The 15096-nt window shown below is 39.8% G+C and overlaps 1 long non-coding RNA gene across 2 annotated transcripts in view; it reads right to left on the bottom strand.

Moving 5' to 3' along the window:
* Positions 1–464: 464 nt before the first annotated feature.
* Positions 465–15096, bottom strand: part of LOC126954641 (uncharacterized) — a 117779-nt gene continuing 103147 nt past the window's right edge. Inside the window, exons 3-5 of one of the 2 annotated variants that reach the window (XR_007725674.1) lie at positions 10799–11031; positions 6626–6779; positions 465–3049 (exon numbers count right to left, since the gene is read on the bottom strand). This is a non-coding gene — a long non-coding RNA (uncharacterized LOC126954641). Of the gene's footprint in view, positions 3050–6625; positions 6780–10630; positions 11032–15096 lie in introns of those variants that run through there. The other variant, XR_007725675.1, reaches the window with a different exon arrangement.

Below are 15096 nucleotides of genomic sequence, written 5' to 3'. Positions count from 1 at the left end.
CCATGTAGGTTCTCAAACAAAACAGAGTTTGAGAAATTTATGGTGTGCAAAATAGTCCTGAAAACATCAAGCACTTCTATCTCGCTATAAGGAGGCAAACTAAAGAAGAGAGTCCTTGTAAAAAAAAAAACAGATTTCAAAAACTTGGTTTTAATAATCATGTATGGACAGTAAGGACTTTCTTATAATGTAAGAGCTAACTGTGATAATCAAGTCACAATAATAGTCCTATTTATTTTTAGTAACTTTTAATGTTATTCCAAACTTCATAAACATATTTTATCATTTTAAAGTATATGTTATTTATCTATAAATGAGCAAGTATTCACATGTAGTCTTAATAATCTGAGTACTATAAATACAAATTCTCAATACTACATAAATGAAATAACTTTCTCAAGTCGTTTCACAACTTTATTTATTTATTCATTCATTCAACAAATAATACCAGTTGAGTATCCCTTATCTGAAATATTAATACTTGGGACCAGAAGTATTTTAAACTTCAGATTTTTTCAGATTTTGGAATATATGCATATGTATAATGAGAAATCTTGAGAATAGGATCCAAGTCTACACATGAAACTCATTTATGTTTCGTATACACCTTATACACATAGCTTGAAGGTAATTTTATGCAATTTTAAAAAATAATTGTGTGATTACACAAAGTTTTGACTGTGACAAATCACATGAGGTCAGGCATGGAATTTTCCACTTGTAGCATCATGTTGGTGGCACTCAAAACTTTTGGAGCACATAAGATTTTGGCTTTTCTGATTAGAGATGCACAACCAGCACTGACTGCCTATTAAGAAAAGACACAAGCTCCTACCTTCATGGAATTTACATTCTAGCATGGTAGACAAACAACATTAATGTAAACAGTTAAGTCAATTATACAATATTTTAGAAGGTGAATAGTACTATGGAAAAAAGTTAGAGCAGGTTAAAGGAGATTAGGAGTGCAGGCAACAGAGACATTGCAATTTTAAATAAGCCATAGATTTCAATGAGAATGCAGTATTTGAGCAGACTTGAAAGAGACAAGGTAGATGCCACATAGATAGTAGGGAAAGAGTGTTCAAGGCAAAGGGAATGAGTGCAAAGGCTCTGCGATAGGAGCATGCCAAATGCATTGGAACAACATTGAGGAAGTCAGTATGTCTGAAACAGGGTGACCAAGGGGGAGTGTAGTAGGAAACAAAGTCAGAGGTAAGGAGACCAGACCATATCATGTCCTATGGATGACTGACAGAATCTCGATTTTTTCCACAGGTGAGACAGAAAGCCAAGGTAGGGTCATGAGTAGAAAATGTAGCAAACTCAATACTACTGCATAATAAATACTATTATGTAATAGTGTTGAGATCAGCTTAGTCATGGAGACTCTAACCCAGCAGCGCTATGGAATTAAAGACACACACACAGAAATATAGCATGTGGAGTGGGAAATCAGGGTTCTCAAAGCCTTCAGAGCTGAGAGCCTCGAACAGAGATTTACTCACATATTTTTGACAGCAAGCCAGTGATAAGCATTGTTTCTATAGATTGTAGATTAACTAAAAGTATCTCTTACAGGAAACAAAGGGATGGGCCCAAATGGATGGGCTCTGGCTAGTTATCTGCAGCAGGAGCATGTCCTTAAGGCACAGATCATTCATGCTATTGTTTGTGGTTCAGGAATGCCTTTAAGTGGTTTTCCACCCTGGGTGGGCCAGGTGTTCCTTGCCCTCATTCCGGTAAAACCACAACCTTCAGTGTGGGCATCATGGCCATCATGAACATGTCACAGTGCTGCAGAGATTTTGTTTATGGCCAGTTTTGGGGCCCGTTTACGTCCAGATTTGGGGGCCTGTTTCCAACATATACCCCTTCTTTGTTTTGCAAGGTGATAAAAGCAAAGGCAGCTTTGTCATGGTGAGCTACTTCTCCTAGGAGTCGGGATCTGCATCTGCACTCTTTACAAAGACAAACAACACAGATTAAAAGCACAATCATCATTGAAATCACAGAGCTTCCAAGTGTTCTTATCCATTTTAATGGGTTACTAGCTGCTAATCTGTCTGCAGCTCCTTCAAGTACTCCAGTTCCTAGCATTAAGGTCAGGTGTGCCTGGGATGCTTTAAATATTTGTTCTTTTAATTTTGCACTATCCAAAGACAAGTTTGTAGAATGTCCTTCTAGAGGCTTTTTCATTCTTTCCCAAATATTGATCTTATTAAGACCTATTAATAATTTCCACAAATCCTTATGTTTAGCTCCTACAGCAGGCCATATCACTTGAGGTTGGGGTGCCACTATACTGCCATGGTTCCAGATAATAGGAACTCTTGCCATATTTCTTATCATTTCTACTATCTGACCACTTTGTTCAGACCAGCTGAACATAGTGTAGCCGTGGCACGCAGACCAAGAGGTGTAATTCAAGCTAAACATCCCCTTAGGGGACCAATTAATAATGATTCCATAGGAATCACTGTGCAGCACCTCTGTCTGTTCTGCAATGCAATTTTCCTAAACAAGGACATTCATTTTTTCTGACCTGGTTCAATTTTGTTTACAAATAGGTTTTCGAGGGTGGTATGCCTCAATTACAGGAGTAGATTTATTATGGTAAATACTGAGACTAGAAAGCATATGTAACTGTGTCATAGAGTGATTATATCCAGGCATTATTGCCAGCCAAAATTGATAAATATGCCCAATAAGTATAATTGTTCTCTGTGTCAGCCCTTGTTGAAGGAATACTCATGGCAATGGTGATCACCACTATCATAGCTACCATTAAATTACTCATTGTGACTGGTTGTCCCACTTTCCTCAGGCTTTCTTCCGTCATCTGTGACAGCTTCTTGATCTGTCCCCAAGTGGGTGTCTGTGTTTGACAGGTGTTGCTTGTGACAGCTGGGGTCCTCCTCAGTGTCAGTCTCGACATGGCTGCGACCGGGGGGTCTTCAGTATCCTTCAGGAATCTCTTACTCAGCATCTGGCTTATGATAAGGTTTCAGGTGTCTTGATGGTATCCAAACAGGCTGCTGATTTGGTCCTGGAGAAATACAAGCATAACCTCTAACCAAAGATATTTTTACCTATTTCCCAATTTTTGTTATCAGAGCTCTCCACCAAACCAGTTGTTCTGCTTCTGTCTTTGCACACATTTATATAAATAGTAAGACTATTTATAAAAGCGTGCTGTATTTGTGCCTTTGTGAGAGGGACAATAATTTTTTCAGAATCATATCCATGTAATTTAACAATCCGAGTTATCCCATTACCTATCATAGTAGCAATTTGATCCAAATAAGGAGTTAGAGTCTGTGAATTAGTATGTAGAAGAAAAAGCTGCTCTACAAGATCTTGCTCTTGAACAATAACACAAGTAGGTGAATGCTGAGTTGGAAAAATTAGCAAATCTAGAGTCTTCTCTGTATCTATTCTGTTTATTTGAGCTTTATGGACTTGCTTTTCAATCAGCTGTAACTCTGCCTCAGCTTCTTTTGTTAATTGCCAAGGGCTAATGAGACTAGGATCTCCTCTAAGGATAGAAAATAGATTACTCCTGGCATAGGTAGGAATGCCTAGAGCAGGTCATATCCAATTAATGTCCCCTAGTAATTTTTAAAAGTCATTTAATGTTTTCAATTGATCCCAGTGTATGGTTGCTTTCTGTGGCACAATGGTAATGTCATTTACTAAGGCCCCAAAGTAGTATTAAAGAGTAGTATTCTGAATTTTGTCTGAAGCTATTATTAAACCAGCATGAGAAATCAAATTTTGCAAGTGATCATAACATTGGAGTAACAGTTTTCAAATGGGGGCAACACAAACTATATCATCCATATAAGTAATGTAACACTGTGAAATTTTTTTACAAGTAGGTTCAATTGCTTGCCCTACATAAGTCTGGCAAATTGTTGGACTGTTTAACATGCCTTGTGGCAATACTTTTCAATGAAAACGCTTAGCAGGCTGCAGGTTGTTTACTGCAGGAATTATAAATGCAAACCATGCACAGTCTTGCTCAATTAAGGGGATAGTAAAGAAACAGTCTTTTAAATCTATTAAAGGCCAATTTTTTGGAATCACAGCAAGAGGAGGCAATCCTGGCTATAATGCTCCCATAGGTTGTATAACCGAATTAATGACTCTAAGATCTGTCAACATTCTCCATTTACCTTATTTTTTCTTCATTACGAAAACTAGAGAATTCCAAAGGGAAAATGTTGGAGCTATGTGTCCGTTTTCTAATTGTTCAGTAAGTAATTCCTCTAAAGCCTCTAGTTTCTGTTTACTTAACTACCATTGCTGTATCCAAATTGGCTTATCTGTTAACCATTTTAAAGGTATAGGTTCTGGAGGCTTAACAATGGCTGCCATCAAAAATGATATCCTAAATCTTGGCAGGAACTATGTCTTTCCTCTTCCAGTGGTTCCTTCAAACCCTGCAAATTTTATCCCAGTCCCATACCAGGGACATAACCCATTTCATGCAATATATGTTGACTTTGAGGGCTACATAATTGTTCTGGAATTAGAACTTGTGCTCCCCATTGTAATAAATCTCTTCCCCATAAACTTACAGGTACAGAAGTTACAATTGGTTGAATAGTCCCAGGTTGTCTATCAGGCCCTCCACAATGCAAAATACAACTACTTTGACATACTCCAGGGGCTTTACCAACTCCAACTATGTTAAATTTAGTGGGTTGAATTGGCCACATGGACGGCCAGTACTGTAGAGAAATGATTGAAATGTCCACTCCTGTGTCTACCAAACCTTTAAATTTCTTTCCCTGAATAGTTATTTCACAGGTAGGATGTTTATCAGTAATTTGATTCACCCAATAAACTGCTTTGCCTTGTTTATTTGTGCTTCCAAATCCTCCTGTTCGTTTAATTTCACTTTTCCCCATTTCCACATATGGCACAATCAGGAGCTGTGCTATATGCTCTACTGGCTCTCCTTTCCAGGGAACAGAAGTGGATACAACAATTTGAATTTCCCCACTGTAATCTGAATCAATGACTCCTGTTTGTACTTGCACCCTTTTAAATTTAAATTAGACCTTCCTAGAAGTAATCCTATTGTCCCCGCTGGAAGGGTCCACAGACTCCTGTTGGGACCTTTTGCGGGGGATCCCCATGCCGAAGGCTCACAGCTTTTGTGCAGCACAAATCTACTGTGGCACTACCGGCTGTGGCGGGGGACATCTGTCTTGTTCAGGGCTGAGGGAATGGCTTGAGCCGGAAATGCCCTGGTTTGGAACAGGGCCTGAGATGGGCCCCTTGTGGCATTTCCTGAAATCAGGTTCCCAACTTCATCAAACTTAGAGTGACACTGATTAGCCCAATGCTTTCCTTTTTTATATTTTGGACATATTTCAGGCTCAGCAGTTTTCTTTTTTGCCCTATCTGGCAGCCAGACTCGCTGGGTTTTCTGTATTCTTTTTAAGTATGACCATGCTTCCCACAGTTATAACAAGTTCCAGGAAATGGAGGATTTCCTTTATCCACTCTCAGTCCTGCCATTGCTTGGGCTAGCAGAGTAGCCTTATGCAGATTACCTCCGATACCGTCACAGGCCTTGATATAATCAACTAAATGTGCTTTCCCTCTAATAGGCAGCAGAGCAGTTTGGCAATCTGGATTAGCATTGTTGAAAGCTAATAAGTGCAACACTACATCCTAAGCAGCTGAATCTGCAATCATCTTTTTAAGAGACTCCTGTAATCGAGCTATAAAATCCATGTATGGTTCTCTTCACCCCTGTTTTACAGCACTAAGGGAAGGGTATTGTTCTCCACCTGAAGTGATTTTTTCCCAAGCTCTAATGCACACTCCTCTAAGCTGTTCTATGGCATCATCCTGCATGACTACTTGTGCATCTAAACCAGCCCAGCTGCCGACCCCCAAAAGCTGGTCTGCAGTTACATTAATTTGAAGTTAGGCCTGGGCGTTGTGAGAAGCCTGAATGGAAGCTTCATCTGCCCACCAAGTTTTAAATTGTAAGAACTGAGCAGGAGTTAGACAAGCTCGAGTAAGAGCATCCCAGTCAGTAGGAATCATCCAACTGGAAACAGCAACATTCTTTAACAGCCCATGACAAAAGGAGAACCTGGTCCATATTGATTAATAGCTTGTTTAAATTCTTTGAGTAATTTAAGAGGAAAAGACTCAAATGTAGCTATAATATTTCCCCATATAGGATGTATTCTAACAGGGAAATGCCAAGCCTCTAAATCACCCTCTCTTCTAGCTTGCTGAATTCCTGCCTGAATAGAACTGAGAGCGGTCACTCAAGGTGCTGCTCAAACAGTCACTGGGGCAACTACTTTTCACCCAGTGTCCTCCAGAAAAGAAAGATCTGGAGGATCAGGCCACTTTTTTTTTTTTTTTTCCCCAAAATAATGAGGGTGTGCAGAAGAGTAGGGATGAACCTCTTCCTCCTTTGCTCCTTTAGCTTTAGCTGGCAAACAAACTTGCTCTGTTACTTCTTCTGTTACTTTGTTATACTTTCCTTCTTCTTCATCATCAGTGTGAAAAGGTTCCAAGGTGGAATGAACCAGAGCCCACACTTGTCCCATTGTTACCCTGATGCTTCCGAGCTCCCCTTCTTACTCACCATGGGGTTTGCTTAAGAGTACTCGGGTGTCCTCCAGCTTAGTTCCACATTCTCCAACTGTTGCTTTGGTGACCCTTCGACCTGGGTTCGAGCCTCCACGTTGGGTGCCTCTTGCTGAGACCAGCTCGGTCATGGAGACCCTAACCCAGCAGCGCTAGAGGAATTAAAGACACACACATAGAAATACAGCATGTGGTTGGGAAATCAGCTCACAGACTTCAGAGCTGAGAGCTTCGAACAGAGATTTACCCACATATTTATTGACAGCAAGCCAGTGATAAGCATTGCTTCTATAGATTGTAGATTAACTGAAAGTATTTCTTACAAGAAACAAAGGAATGGGCTAAAATAAAGGGATGGGCTCTGGCTAGTTATCTGCAGCAGGAACATGCCCTTAAGGCGTAGATTGCTCATGCTATTGTTTGTGGTTCAGGAATGCCTTTAAGCTGTTTCCCACCCTTGGTGGACCAGGTGTTCCTTGCCCTCATTCCAGTAAACCCATAACCTTCAGTGTGGGTGTCATGGCCATCACGAACATGTCACAGTGCTGCAGAGATTTTGCTTATGGCCAGTTTTGGGGCCAGTTTATGGCCAGATTTGAGGGCCTGTTCCCAACACAATAGCAAATTCAAGGTTCAATATGGAGTCAGGCACAGTGGCTCATTCCTATAATGCCAGTACTTTAGGAGACCAAGGCGGGTGGATCACTTGAAGTCAGGAGTTTGAGACCAGTCTGACCAACATAGCAAAACCCAGTCTCTACTAAAAATACAAAAATTAGCTGGGCATAGCAGCACACGGCTGTAATCCCAGCTACTCGGGAGGCTGAGGCAGGAGAATCACTTGAACCTGAGAGGCGGAGGTTGCAGTAAGCCAAGAGTGCACTACTCCACTCCAGCCTGGTGATGGAGTGAGACTCTGTGTCCAAAAAAAAAAAGGTTCAATGTGAATGAGATGTATAAAAATGGTTCCTTTAAAATCTTACCTTCTACGGAGCATATATTCTAAGACACTCACATAAAAACCAGTTATTGAATATGGTTTTTGAATAGCACCTATGGCCAAGTGTTATTCACTAATTAATTCAACAATTTATTCAGTGCATATTGTGTGTCAGGTGCTACTCAGTGTGCAGAGATAGGCACCGCAGACACAAAGATTAAAGAATGTCAAAACACAAGAGGGGAAAGGGCACTCTAGGAAAGCATCTAGATTTAAATTTTATATTACTATTTACTAGCTGTCTGATATTGGACATGTTTCCCAAGCATTTTCAGCTCCAGTTATCTTATCTAACTGGAGTAAAAGGGGATAATAAACACACTCCTTATACTATAGGGCTTTCTGAAGATTGTTCTAGTCATTATGTGGAGTGGATAGTAATGAGGCAACACAGGAACGAAGAAGGGAGAGTTAGGGAGCTATTGCAACGGTACTAGGAGAGTCCAGGGTCATGACAGGAGTGGTGGGAAATCAGCAATCAGGATATATTTGGGAATTGGAACGAATATAACCTAATGGGTGGTGGTTAATTTGATGTGGCATACGAGGGAAAGAGCGGAATCAAGGATAACTACTAGAGTTTTGACTGAGGCAACTGTGTCAATGATGGAGTCATTTGACTGGATTGGTAAGACTGGAGATTTCTAAGAGAGAATTGGGTTGTATTTTGTATATGTTATATCTGAGTTACCTATTAGACATTCAAGTAGACTCCAAATAGGCATTTGAACATATAGATTTAAACTAAAGGGAGTATCTGGAGCTAAAGGCCTAAATATAAGAAACAGCAATGTATTGATGGGGATTATACCATGAGATAAAGTTAATTGATTAGATGGAGAAAGTAGAGAGAACAAAGAAGAGTAAGGACTGGTCTCTGGATTACACCAACAATCCAAGCTCTGGTATAAGGCAGGGGTCAGCAAGGGAAACAGAGGAGCAGTGAAGTCAAAGGAAAACTAGAAGCATGTGGTGTCCTGTTTAAAAAACTCAGGATAAAGGAATAATCGATAATCTCAAATTCTCCTGAAAGTTTGAGGAAAATAAGTCCTCAGATTTGATCATTGGTTTTGATTAGATGGGGGGTCACTGTTGGCTTTGACAAGAGTAGTTTCAGTGGAGTGACACATGTTTCAGCCTGACTGAAGCATTGAGGACAGAATGGCAAAGAAGAGGAAGTGGAGGTGGGTAAAGACGACTCTTTTTTGTGGTGGTGCACACCTGCAGTCCCAGCTATTAGGGAAGCTAAGGCAGGAGAACTGCTTGAGGCCAGGAATCTGAGACCAGCCTGGGCAACACAGCAAGACCCCCTGCTCTACATGAATGAATGAATGAATGAATGAATGAGACAGCTCTTTTAATAAATTTTGCTATAAAGGGAAACAGAGAAAGAGGTCTTGGGCAAAGTGAGTACTTTCAAAGATGGTGGTGATATTTATATTCTGATGGAAATAATCCAAAAAGAAAAACAAAATTGATGATGCAGGAGAAGGGCTAAATGAAGGAGAAAAATCTTGAATAGGCTAGAGGATATGGGATCCCCACATACAAACTGAAGAATAGAGTTTAGACAGAAACCAGGACAGTTCAATCATTTAAGGAAAGAAACCAGATTGCAGAAATAAGGGCAGGGAGCTGGTAATTTGGGGGTTGGAAAGATGAGGAAGTACCTCTTCTGTTTGTTTCTATATACTGAGTAAAGTAAGAATCACAGCTTAGAGCGATGGGAAAGGGAGAAATATCCTGATTTCTAGATACTTTTCCTCCCTGGGGGCCTGGGTCACTTCATGATTGTGTGACCTGTGCAACAGCAGAGGGCTCTGCATCCATAACGGGCCCATGCTTGGTTTAGAGCTCTGCTGTTTCCGGTTTCAAGTTCTTAATCACTTTTGAACATGCAGCCTCCATATTTTGATTTTGTACTGGAATGAACAAATTATGTAGCTACTCCTGCTAGCAGGTTTTGAATCTCTGTCATCAGCATACTAGAATTTCATCAAGTACCTTACTATGGGACTTTTTCAATCATTGTACTGAATCCAAAATTGGTCTTTTTCAAAGAGTAATTAAATGTCCTTCCACACTAAGAAACTTTCTTGAATTGCTTCACTGGTAATTCCTTCCTTCTCTTTTTTTCTTCCTGCAAATCCTATATTCTGGATATTAAAGCTCTTGTAGAATTCTCTAGTTTTCTTAAAATTTTCCTCCCATTACCCTCCTATTTTCTATGTCTTTGTATTTTTGTTCTACTTCCTGGGCAATTTCCTTATCTTCCAGCTCAAATTCTGTCAAAATTTTCCTTCTGTCATATTTTTGGTTTATTCTTTATTTCTTAGGTAACGATTCATGTTTGTAAAGCCTCCTGTTTCTGATTCATAGATTCTTCTGTGATATTTAAGATTAACACAAATTTTTGTTTTGGTTTTGTTTTCTTTTGCTACTGGCATTTTCTGTTTCTTTTGAATTTTGTTTCTATGTTGTTTTGTTCTCCATCTCTGGCATAAAGGTCTCCTCTCTAATGTCTAGTGATCCTTGGTTTTGCATACATACTTAAAAATAAGACAGTAAATGTTATTTGAAAAATGTGTAAGCTGTGTGAAACTTATTGACTGTGGGCTTTGCTGCAAGATGAGTAGATTTCAGATATTTTATTATTTTTTACAGAGTTCCACTGGTTTCCTCAGACAATAAGTTTCCCTGATTGGCTGCTTAGATATATGTAAGTCTGGTAGCCAACATTCTGGAGATCAGTGGAGAAGAGTGAACTGACATCTCACTATTTAAAATACTGTCTTTATTTATTTTCCCTATTTTCAATATGGTGTCTCATTTTTCTTCCTCCTGAGTCCAGAGATTTTTCTGGTTCAACAACTTTATTGAATAAATCTTGTTTCCTGCTGTAGTAAGGGAAGGGTCATCACCTAAAGGCACAGAATCGAACGGAGATCTGAAGAGCTAACTGCTCTTTTATTATCACTTAATCCTTCCGTTATCCCTATCATATTTCATATTCACCTATAAAGTTACCAGTTTCTCCCATTTCTGATGATATACTAAATTCCATGGCATATACGAGTTGAATTTTTATTGGAGTCTATACTAGTTTGCTAGGGCTGCCATAATAAGATACCAGAAACTGGATGCCTTAAAACAACTGAAATTTATTCTCACAGCTCTGGAGGCCAGAAGTCCAAAATCAACATGTTAGCAGGACCATGCTCTCTTTAAAGGCTCTAGTGCAGGATCTGTTCCAGGCCTCTCTCCTGGCTTCTGGTAGCCTCAGACATTTCCTGGTTTGTAGATGCTTCATTCCAGCCCTCCATTTTCACATGGTCTTCTTGCTGTGTTTCTTCACATCATCTTCTCTTGGTGCATGTCTGTCTCTGTATCCAAATTTCTTCCTTCTATGAATACATAAGTTATATTGGATTAAGACCAACCTAATGACTTCATGTTAAATGACTAAATCTGCAAAGACTCTTGTTTCTAAATAATGTCATGTTCTGAGATAGCAGAGGTTGGGACCACAACACATCTTCTTTTAGGGGACACAATTCAACCTATAACAGCCTCTCTCCCCCAGTTCTCTTAGGTTTCAACTGTCTCTAGTCTGTTAAATCTGTTAGGTCTTTTCTATATTTCTAGATTTCAAAACTTTGTTGAATATTTCTTCTGTGTTGTCACTTCTTTTCTAGTTATCTTCGTCTTTATATGTTTATTATGCAAAAGAAAATTGTGTATGCTCAATATGCTACACTTATTTTCCAGAATACTTTAAAACTTAAATCATATTACATTAATGCCCAGCTCAACCATCCAATGTTTTCCCATGACACTGAGAATAAAATCCTAAATCTCTATCATCACCCACAAGGATCAGCCCCAGCCTAGCTCTCTGAAGGCATCTCCTAACTCTCTGCCTTCACATGCCCCATTCCTGCCACATGACCTTCTTAATATTCTTTAAAATTGCCAAGCATGTTCCCACCTCAAGTCCTTTGGATTTGCTAGTTTCTCCTCCTTCAAATATTCCTGAGGCTTCCTGCCTCACAAGATTTAGGTTTCTATTCAAAAGACTCTCACAGAGATATAAACTTCCTTGACTATTGTCTTGGTTTGGTTTCTTCCAAAACCAACTCTAAAACCAGAATTGGGTAGAAAGAGTCTATTTGGAAGGCAATCCCTGAAAGCAGAGTAAGGAAATAGGAAAATGAGGCAAGGAAGAGAAGAAATTAAGAGTGTGCTGATGAGTGGGTCATTACTGTGGGCACCTGAGACTTCACACCACTGGAGACACTTAAGAACTATCGCCAACCCCATCTCTCACTAGTTGAAGAGATTGCTTCTGGGGACATTAGTCGCCAGTCTGCCCATGTGCTGTCAGAGCTGGTACTGGAGGCAGAGAACATAATAGGCTCCCAATAAACATTTGTTGAAATAATAAATGGAATGTGGAGAATTTTCTGGAGACACCAGGTAGAATAAGTATAAAAAAGAAATCCAGAAAAAGATGTTAAAGCATATTATTGATTTAAAAAACTATCTACTTAGTAACTGAAATTAATGGTAAAAAAACAAGCAAAAAAAAGCTGGGCACAGTGGCTCACGTCTGTAATCCAAGAAGTTTAGGAGGTTGAGGCAGGAAGATTGCTAGAGGCCAGGAGTTCAAAACAAATCCTGGCAACATAGCAAGACTCTATATCTACCAAAAAATTAGAAAGTTAGTCAGGCATGGTGGCACGCACCTGTAGCCCCAGCTACTCAGGAGACTGAGGCAGGAGGATTGCTTGAGCGCAGGAGTTGAGGCTGTGAGCTACGATCACACCACTGTACTCCAGCCTGGGCAACAGAGTGAGACTGTTTTTTTAAAAAAAAAAAAAGAGAGAGAAAATAAGATAGAAGATAGTACCATAGAGTGCTTCTGTTTTTGTTTTTTGTAAATATATTTATGTATATTATTTACAGTACTAATCCTCTGTCCGAAAAAGACTTCAAAATACAGTAGCTTAAATAAGATTCAAACGTATTTTCCTCTAATGTTACATTCAGATACAAGCAGTCTGAGACTGATAGGGCAGCTATCCTTGACATGATAATACCTATCTCTAGACTCAAAATAGTTGTTCCACTCTCTCCATCCCGTCGCTAGTGAAAAGAGGGGAAAATTCTAGGAGAAAAAAAAATAGGTCCATTCCTTTTTTTTTTTTTTTTTTTTTTTTTTTGAGATGGAGTCTGTTCTGTCGCCCAGGCTGGAGTGTGGTGGCATGATCTCAGGTCACTGCAACCTCTGCCTCCCAAGTTCAACGGATTCTCCTGTCTCAGCCTCCTGAGTGGCTGGAACTACAGGTACATGCCACCACACCCAGCTAATTTTTGTATTTTTCATAGAGACGGGGTTTCACCATGTTGGCCAGGATGGTCTCGATCTTGACCTCGTGATCCACCCTTCTCGGCCTCCCAAAATGCTGGGATTACAGACGTGAGCCACCGCGCCCAGCCAGGACCATTCCTTTTAAAGAAATAACCCAGAAAAGGCACGCATTATTTTTACTCATCCCATTGAGTAGAACACAGTCACATAGCCAAACCTAGATCCAAGGGAGCCTAGAAATGCAATCATTCACCAGATGTGCCTAGATAAAACTAAGAAGTCGATGATTAAAGGAAGAACGGAGAATGGTTATTGGTGAGTAAATAACAGTCTCTCTCACACATAAATATACTTGAACATGAACAATTTTGGAAGAATAAGAATTTCTGGGAAGTTAGAATGGACTCCCAGAGGTCTGGATTAGAGAATGGCTTACTTGTTTGGTAAATCATTGTGTATTATTTGGAATAATTGCTGAGTATGTACATGGTACAGTTGGATGTTTTCTCCTCCAAACCTTATGTTGAAACGTGGTCTCCTGTGTTGGAGGTGGGAGCCGATAAGAGACGTTCGGGTCAGGAGGGCAGATCACTTCTGAATGACTTGATGCCATTCTTGAAGTAATGAGTAAGTTCTTGTTCTGTTAGTTCCCAAGAGTTGGTTGTTTAAAACAGCTTGGCACCTCCCCACACCCCTTGCTTTCTCTCTCACCATGTGATCTCTCCCCTTCACCCTCTGCCATGAATAGTAGCAGCCTGAGGTTTTCACCAGATGCCCAACCTTAGAGCCAGCAGAGTCATAAACTAAATAAACCTTTTTGCTTTATAAATCACCCAGCCTCAGGTTTTCCTTTACAGCAACACAAATGCATTAAGGCAGAATATTACTTTAGTGGCATTAAACATTTATTCTCACCACAGTCAGATGCAAAATAAAAGTTTAGTTTTTTGGTTACCATAAATGGTCACGCATTATCTCCCCACTGAATAGCAGCAAAAGGGGTAAAATTTTAATTTTTGAATTGTGGTATCTTTATCTCTCAGACTCTTAAAAGAGTGTGAAAACTCAGTCTTTTTTGTTTTATTTTGTTTAAGTATCTACTTTCAAGTCACTCCCACCTCTAGAAACTTTTGCTGAGTGGCATGAAGCTGCATGGATGGCAAGGGCTCATGCGCTCTCATGGCACTCTGGAAAGTGGTAGGTCTGCACTAGTCCTTGTCTTCAGATGTGTACTGCTCCTGATGAGTGGTTGGCAAGGACCCATGTCAGACAATTTACTCTCTATCAGACAGATTTTGGAGAAGAATGATCAGGAGCGTGAAAGACACCCTGTCTCTGCACATTCACATTGCTGCACCCATTTATTCTGTTGGGGCTGCTCCATACATGTCTCCCTGCAAAGTGATGTACACCCAGCACACCAAAGGAATGGGACAAACATCCTCTGCCCTCAACATCCACTCTCCAGAATAAATGTTCCCATGTCCTCAACTGATTTAGCACTTCTTTCCCCCAGGATTTCAGCATGAAGAGAAGCAGTCAAGACATGTATATCTCATTGCTTTCTTACTATCTCTCCTTATCATTCACCTGGGGACAGAACAGGCAGATTCAGGCTTTCCTCTTTCTTCCAACCCCTCTTTTCTCCTAGAATAGCAAACTTCATGGCCTAGCCATCATCGTTAGAGGCAGTACCATTTCAAAGCTGGGAAGAACTGCAACAACCTAAGCTCCCAGACCTGATTCTTCGTATGTTAATGGGAGCCACACAATTTGGAAATTCTTTTTCTTTCTCCACTAAGACTGGATTTCAAGATTATTATAAGAAATCCTTTTTGGTAGTTGGAAGTGGCATCGATTTTTTTTTCTACTTTTTATTTAAAAATTGCAAAACTACACAATAGTAGAGAAAATTTTTTAAATGTGCATCATACAGATGCATATAATTGTTTCATCTATAACTCACCTTCTTCTGTTGGACTTTTTAAAAAATAATTTCCAGTTTTATTTTAGATTCAGGGGGTACATGTGCAGGTTTGTTATCTGAGTATATTGCATAATGCTGAGGTTTAGGGTATGATTAATCCCAAAGCTACCA

Source organism: Macaca thibetana, chromosome 5, assembly GCF_024542745.1.
Source record: "Macaca thibetana thibetana isolate TM-01 chromosome 5, ASM2454274v1, whole genome shotgun sequence".
Classification (NCBI taxonomy): domain Eukaryota; kingdom Metazoa; phylum Chordata; class Mammalia; order Primates; family Cercopithecidae; genus Macaca; species Macaca thibetana.
The sequence above is the reverse complement of the archived record's forward strand: the minus strand, read 5'-3'. Positions and strand labels throughout refer to the sequence as shown.